This window comes from Myotis lucifugus, unplaced genomic scaffold (genome assembly GCF_000147115.1).
Source record: "Myotis lucifugus unplaced genomic scaffold, Myoluc2.0 scaffold_295, whole genome shotgun sequence".
NCBI classification, from domain to species: domain Eukaryota; kingdom Metazoa; phylum Chordata; class Mammalia; order Chiroptera; family Vespertilionidae; genus Myotis; species Myotis lucifugus.
The window spans coordinates 137,149-144,889 of NW_005871343.1; positions in this window are offsets into that span (position 1 = coordinate 137,149).

The following is a 7,741-nucleotide window of genomic DNA, read 5'->3' on the forward strand; positions in this document are numbered from 1 at the left end:
GTCCACTTAATTATTTCACCAAGTATTACTATTGCAGCTTGTGAGGTTATAAAGACCTAAAGTAATAGAAGCAACCTATTGACTGAAGGAAAATGGTGTAATTCAGTTCAGTCTGCTCTAGTCCCTCAAGAAAATAATGCACGTTTGTAACAAAGAGAGGGAAGAAAAGCAAGAGACATTCTATAATCCTTTATATCTAGTTCAAAACTGTCTAGAAATTGCCTCTTCATTTTGGGTCAAAATATCCTTAGACTCCTTGGAAATTGGAGACACTTTAGTTAATGAATGACTAAGAAGCACAAATTCAGGAGACTAATTCAGCTCTTGCATCTTTGTTGGACTCATATCCCTATTTTGTTGTCTTTATTGATGAACCTGGGCCATAATATTCTTGGGAAAATTCTGGTGTTGATTTGGGAGGTCACTCATATTGGGTAAGTGCAGCGGTTCTCAACCTGTGGGTCGAGACCCCTTTGGCGGTTGAACGACCCTTTCACAGGGGTTGCCCTAAGACCATCCTGCATATCAGATATTTACATTATGATTCATAACAGTAGCAACATTACAGTTATGAAGTAGCAACGAAAATAATTTTATGGTTGGGTCACAACATGAGGAACTGTATTTAAAGGGCCAGAAGGTTGAAAACCACTAGGTAAGTGGAGTCTGATTTAGATAACCTGTTGGGGCCAAGGTCTACTTTTTAAATTCGGAATTAGTTTGCATTGGGTGGAGGATTAATATCCATTTAATTATTTACCAAACATTACTGTCACTGCTTATGAGGTTCCAGAGACACAAATTTGTAGAGTGTCAGGCACAAAGCCCAGCACACAACAGCTCAGTAATGCTGTGGGTAGTGGCCCATTTGACTCCATTTCATTTATTCTACTTAATATTTCAGAATTTTTCTGTCCTTCCATGGAATCTTGAGTGCTGAAAAGGCTCTTAGAGGTTATGGAGTCCCACTATTTTTTAGATTAACAAATTCAGTCCAAGAGAGGTTAGGTGTCTTGCCTGAAGCCATCCAACTTTCTTTCTTTTTTGCTTTGTTTTGTTAATCCTCACCAGAGGATATTTTTCCCATTGGTTTTTAGAGAGAGTGGAAGGGAGGGGGAGAGACACAGAGAGAGAAACATCAGTGTGAGAGAGACACATGGATTGGTTGCCTCCCGCACTCGTCCTGACCAGGGCTGGGGATCGAGCCTGCAACTGAGTTACATGCCCTTGACTGGAATTGAACCCGGGACCCTTCAGTCAGCGGCCGATGCTCCAACCACTGAGCCAAACTTGCCAGGGCTACCCAGCTTTCTGACTCTGCTCTTGCACCCCCTCATCATATCCTTTCTGATATGTATGCTCTGCGGGAACCTCCTTTAAGGATGAGCAGAACTGACTCTAATTTCAGACATGTTTCATATTCTGTTGGCAATTACATCACCCATCTTGCCATTTATAGCTTTGACTTTATAGCTTTGGGGAAGCACCTTAAAATATAATTGCAAACACTCTACCCATCCAAATGTGCACTCCCCATGCCTAATAATGAGGCTTTTAAGTGGTGGCATAGGAGAGCAGCATGATGATAGCTCATGTGAAATGAGAAATCTGGGCAAATGGGATTTGATAATGGATTTTTAGTGACATTGGTTGTCTGGTCCGCAGTTATGTTGGTACATTTTGTATTTTGAAAGGCACAACATGTCAGGTTATTGCCCAAATACCGGTTAAGATTTGGATTAGTTTTCAGATTTGCAGCCAAGTACTTCAGGAATGCCAGGTAGGCACAATGTAAACACACGAACCCTCTCAAGCAGAAGAGGGGGCAGAAGTTCCAAACAGAGAAAGGAGGCAGAAAGAGGTCAGGGAGACTCGGATGGCTGGTCCTGGCCTTGGAGGTGAAGGCTGGAGGCTGGAGACACACAGAGTGGGGAGTTCAGGGAGCTGGGAACAGCATTGACCCAAAGCTAGGAAGTGGGGACTTCAGTCCTATCAGGAAGGGCATTCTGCCAATAACTTGACTGAACTTGGAAGCGGGTGCCTGCCCAGAGCCTTGCAGCCCTGCCGACGCCTGGATTTCAGCCTTGCATGGTGTCACCCTACACCAGTGGTTCTCAACCTTGGCTGCACGTTAGAATCACCTGGGAATCTTTTTAAAATCCTGATTTCTGGGCCTCATCCTCCGGAAATTCTATTTCTTTGTTACTACTGTTGTGGTCCCACCCCATAACAAAGAAACAGTGATTCTAATGTGCAGCCAAGGTTGAGAACCACTGCCCTACACGGAGAACCAGCTAAGCTGTGCTATGGCCAGACTTCTGCCCCAAAGATACTGTGAGATAATACACGGTGCTGTTCTAACTGGGTGTTTGGAGTCATTTAAATCTGCTAATTCATATCAATAGAAAATGAATCCAAAGGAGGGACCTGGAGAAAAAAGAGGAGGGAAAAGAGCCAAAGCCAGCCACCTTGTTGCCATGCGACCTGTTCTTCATGTCCCCTGAGACGGAAGCAGGCCTGCTTCAATAAACGGCAGTGACCACTTCCCGCTTGCCTGAGCCAAACGTGTTCGTGTTTGGCCTCAGCTTCAAGGTGATGCATTTTATTTGTTTGGGAGTGTCTGGAAAGTTTATTTTAATCTCCTTTGGAGTCAAGAGAATACGAGAATGGGGAAAATATACTCTCCTTGGTTAAAAAAGTCAAATTGTGCAGAGTGGGTTGTTGAATTTTCAGGCTTTCTATGTGATTCATACTCTTTGTGGAAGGATAGTTTGGTTTAGGTTTTGGGGGAAATTGATAAGCACATGCCAGATGGGATCGGGAAGCAGCCAGCGCTGTCCTTTAGGACTGCGGATGGGGGAAGTTGCCTGATCTGGGGCGGGGAGGGGGCGGGGTGCAAATAGCTCAGCCAGTTTCCATGTCCTTATTTGCAGGGAGCTGTTGACAACACGTAGCTGTTCTTGGCAGGGAATTCCACAACTCCAAGTGCTCTCATTCACATATTCTTATTTTCCTTGAGTTTTGAATTACTACAATGCTGCATTTTGTTGGAGTGATCTTGGCCATTTTAACTTTTTAATGTCAGTTAAGTGGATTTTTCTGGCTGTTTATGCCAAGAGATAAAACAAAACAGACGAGAATGTGCACACCTTTCCTCAGACGATCCCTGCCACCTGGCGTTTGCTCAGCTTAAGGAGAGCTGTCGTGTTTCCAAGCATCAGGCCTTCCTTCCCAGCCTCTTCTCTTGCCCCCCAGAAAACCCGGGGAATCTTGTTCTTTCGCCTGTTGTTACTGTGTTTCATCTCGTTACTATTAGAAACCACCCTTCTGGGTTTGAAGAGCCCTTCGCCCTAAGCCAGTGATGGCGAACCTTTTGAGCTCGGCGTGTCAGCATTTTGAAAAACCCTAACTTAACTCTGGTGCCGTGTCACATATAGAAATTTTTTGATATTTGCAACCATAGTAAAACAAAGACTTAAATTTTTGATATTTATTTTATATATTTAAATGCCATTTAACAAAGAAAAACCAACCAAAAAAATGAGTTTGCGTGTCACCTCTGATACGCGTGTCATAGGTTCGCTATCACTTCCCTAAGCTCTGGCAAGCCTCTGCGGTCCTCCTGGGAAAGCCACTTACAGCCTTGGCTGCAGATTCGCTGGCTTTGGGTCAGGCACCTCCTTATAAGGGCCACCCAGACAGCTGGTACCTGTGGAGCTGGGCTTACCAGTCAGATGCCCATGTTTCTCTGGGGTGTTTGCGCCTGTTCTGCCAGCTGACCGTGGTCAGAATGTTCCAGCCTCACCAAGAGGCTCTAATAGCGTGAACCTTGGAGACTTGGGTAGGTCCCCACCCCTGTGCTCCCTGTATCTCCCCCCTGCAGCCTGCTCTGGGTAGAAGCGGTTCTAGGGGGAAGGCCCTTGCTAAGGCCCCAGGCAGAGGAGGCCGCTGCCTCACCTCCACAGAGCCCGAAAGCTCACCTGAGCAACCCTTTCTTGAGGAAACTGTGTTGGGCCCATCTAGACAGAAGGGCAGTCAGAGGTCTCATAAGGGCAGCTTCTTCAAATTCTGCCTGGTCATCTACCTGCTGAGCCTCGGTCAAGCTGATCACCTCCCAGGGTTGTTTAAAAGAGCGCTAGCTAGCATGGATGGAACCGGAGAGCATTATGCTAAGCGAAATAAGCCAGTCAGGGAAAGATAAATATCACATGATCTCACTCATATGTGGGATATAATGCTCAACATAAGTTGATGAACAAAAATAGATCCAGAGACAAATGGCAGGGGAGGTTGGGGGGGAGGGGGGTTAGAGAACAACCAAAGGACTTGTATGCATGCATATTAGCATAACCAATGGACACAGACACTGGGGCAATGGGGGCTTGCCCGGGGTCAATTGGGAAAAAGGAGACATATGTAAAACTTTAGACAATAAATAAAGAAAAGAGCATTAGCTGCTAGTTTGGAACGGTTGTGTCATATAAGAGCAGCCTGTGTGTGCGCGCGGTGCATGTGTCTGGTTAGTGCAAGTTCAGCGAGTCTGTGGCTCCCCAAGTGTCTGTCAGGCCAGGAGCAGCCTGACTGCACATCGCATGCCACAAAGCGTTTCTTCCAAGTGGTAAACACACACACAATCCATATTGTGTTTTAAGGACTGAGACAATAGTTCAAAGGATTTTCCGGGCTATTTTTAACATTGAAGTCTGGAAGGAAAATGATGTCACATGCTGGGAAAAGTGTCCAAATATTCCCACAGCCCACAGCCGAAGAATTCTGGTTTTTGTTTCTCTCAGAGTTGGGATCCCTCAAAAAAGGTGAGTTTCAAGCCCCCCATTCCAAAAAGCCTTGCAGCTTGAACTGTGCCTGCAGCGGCCTTCTCTCCTGTGGTTTGTCAAACAGACAGGAACACTCCTGCAAGCCAGACGCCTGGGTGGGAGTGAACAGCTGGTGGCTGGGGAGTGTTCTTCCGATGGTGACCTCAAATTCCAGAGAAGCAGAAGGCCAGCCACATTAAAAGTGACGAGGAAAAAAGGGTGATTATGTTAAGGTTTCCTTCCTCTGCTCTGTGGTCCCGGACAGTTACTGAACCGCGCTGATTTCCAATCATCTCATTGTGGTATCGGGCAATGCCTACCTCAGAAGATCATTGGGAGGCTTTGCTATGATAACGAGTGGCAACAGCTATTGCAGTGCACATCACATACGAGGTTAAACAAATATTAGTTCTTATCTCTCCTTCCCTCTGACCTGGCTTATTCCACCATGCTTTATTTCCCACGTTGTCCACCAGGGAGCCCGTTACGAAGGTCTCCCCAAACTGCTCAGGCCTGCCGCCTTTAAGTGAGGAAGAGCACCCAAGAAATAAAGTCAAGGAAGGTGTGGAGAAGGAGGGGGAAGGACAGAATAGTGGCTTGTTCTGCTCCCTTTGGGGAGTGGTGGTTTCATTTGCAGATGAGTGAGAACCTCCCATAGTCCATGAGACACTCTGTGGGGGGTTTCATCTGGGGTGGCAAACTGTCAGTCAGAGGTCGGGCAGCCAGGATTCCCGGAACAGCCCAGCCTGGCCTGCTTTGGCATTTAGGTGCAAGTCGATGACCCTCTTGGGGGGGTCTCTGGCACTCTTCTTGGTGAGAATTGTATTCTTTAACATCTCATTTCCCCTTCGCCCCTTCGCCTGGGTTTCTCCTTTGTTTGCTTATAACAGAGAGACTGGAGACAGTTGATGATCTCTTTAGAGGAAACGTGATGCTTTCCTAGGACACTCCCCGGGAGGAGGAGGGGAAGCAGTCACCCAGTGGGAGACAGAAGGCCCTGCTTTCAGAGCCTGGCGCAGGAAGTCGCACCTGCCCTTTCTCTTGGAGGTGCATCTTGGGTCAGCTTTGGGTGAGGGTGGGTGACAATTTCTCGACTATCAGGTAAATCTGGAAACTGATCCAGCTTCCTCCCCTCTTCTGCTCACTGCTCATTCAATAATTATAGCCCAGTGACTTCATTTTATAAAAGCAAGAGTCTCAAAAACGGTCCATTTGGTGACTATGGTGCTGGGACAGTTATGTCAGCGTTATCCTTAAAGAGAAGGGTGCCCTTTTCTTATAAGGATGACGCTCCTGCCTACTGGTGGCATTATATTCAGACCAGCTTGCTTCACCTGCTGGTCAAGCTTTAGGCTTGGTCGTTGGTCTAAGGGACGTGGGGACGAGCACCGATGAAGGATGGCCAAGCAGGCTAGGATGGGTTTCTCACGGGCGCCCACCAGGGTGGGTGCTGCCGGTAGAGGGACAACACTTGGAGAACCACTGCTCAGACATCCTAAGGAATGAGTTGGGAAGTCATGTGTGAGTGGTTTTTCATTCCTTCCAGTCCCCAGAGCCGCTGAGGATGTCCGGGGGAAGGGGCGATTGGAGTTGTGGCTGGAATCCTAGAGAGAATTGGATGCCACTAATGACTGTCACCATTGGAATAAACAACGTGTGCCTTTTGTTCTTCAGGAACGGTGGGGACGTGACCAGATAAGGGTGTCCTCCCCAGAGGCACGTCCACACACAGCTCCCTCACGTCTCCCACGCCGCGGCCTGTTCCCCATCACCGTCCAGCCGGGCCTGCCCTGCCACCAGTCTGCGGCCTGGGCTGCACAAGCGATCCTGGATCGAGGCATGTTTTATCCATCATGACTTAGTTGTTACCATACACAGTGTTTATTTTTCTTCATAGAAAAATGCAAGCTGTGTGCCTGCAAATGCTGGAAGCTCAGAATATTCCATTTGTTTGTGGAGAGACAGACTGGATGGCACAATTTCAATCAGACACTGAGATGCAGCCTGGCATGCCCCTGGGGAGTGGGGGGTGCGGGGGAGGGAATAATAACACCGCGTGCTCTTCTTCCTGAGAAGCCTGCACTGTGCGCTCAGTTAACTCATTAGTCCCTGGCTGGGGTCCTGGAGGGTATATTCTTCCCATGATGGTTCCAGGAACTCTGGTCCTTCCCCTTCCTGGGGACAGGCAGGGCTTGTGGCACAGGCTGGGCCCCATTGATTTACTCTGGGTAACAGGCCTGTGTCATTTTGGTTCCCAAATGGAAATGGCCCTTTTCTCCATAATTACAAAAATAATAAATGATCATTATTTTTTTTTCCTGGAAGCAAAGATTAAATACCAACATTAACCTCCTCCTCCTCCTCCTCCTCTTCCTCCTCCTCCTCTTCCTTCTTATCATCATCATTCTTGCTGTCTGCATCTATCTGTCTATCTATCTCTAACCTGCCTATCAATTGTGGCATCTCCCTGGGTTAGCACATGTGGACCTATGTCCTCCATTGTGATGGCTGAATATTATTCCATCATGTGACTAGCTCAGCCCCAGAGTGAGGGACAGTTGGTTGGTTGCCAGTCGTTTTTTCTTTTATAAACTGGGCTGAATTGAACACCTGTATACATACATATGGTTTAGCCACTTTGTTTTCTTAGGCTAAACTCAGCAGTGGAATTGCTGGGGGAAAGTTTTTAAAGAACATTCCTAAACTGCCCTTCTAAAAGCCTGTGCCAATGCCACCCAACTCCAGAGTAACACCCTCACACCCCAATTCTTTGTCACTTTCTGGGGTTATTTTCTTTTAGATTTCTGAATGGTCAGTATACCTTGACATGGGAAATCTTTATGTAATAAAGATTTTTTTAATTTCCTTATTATAAATTGTAGTTATGATAAGTACAGTGGGGCCTTGACTTACGAGTGTCCCGACTA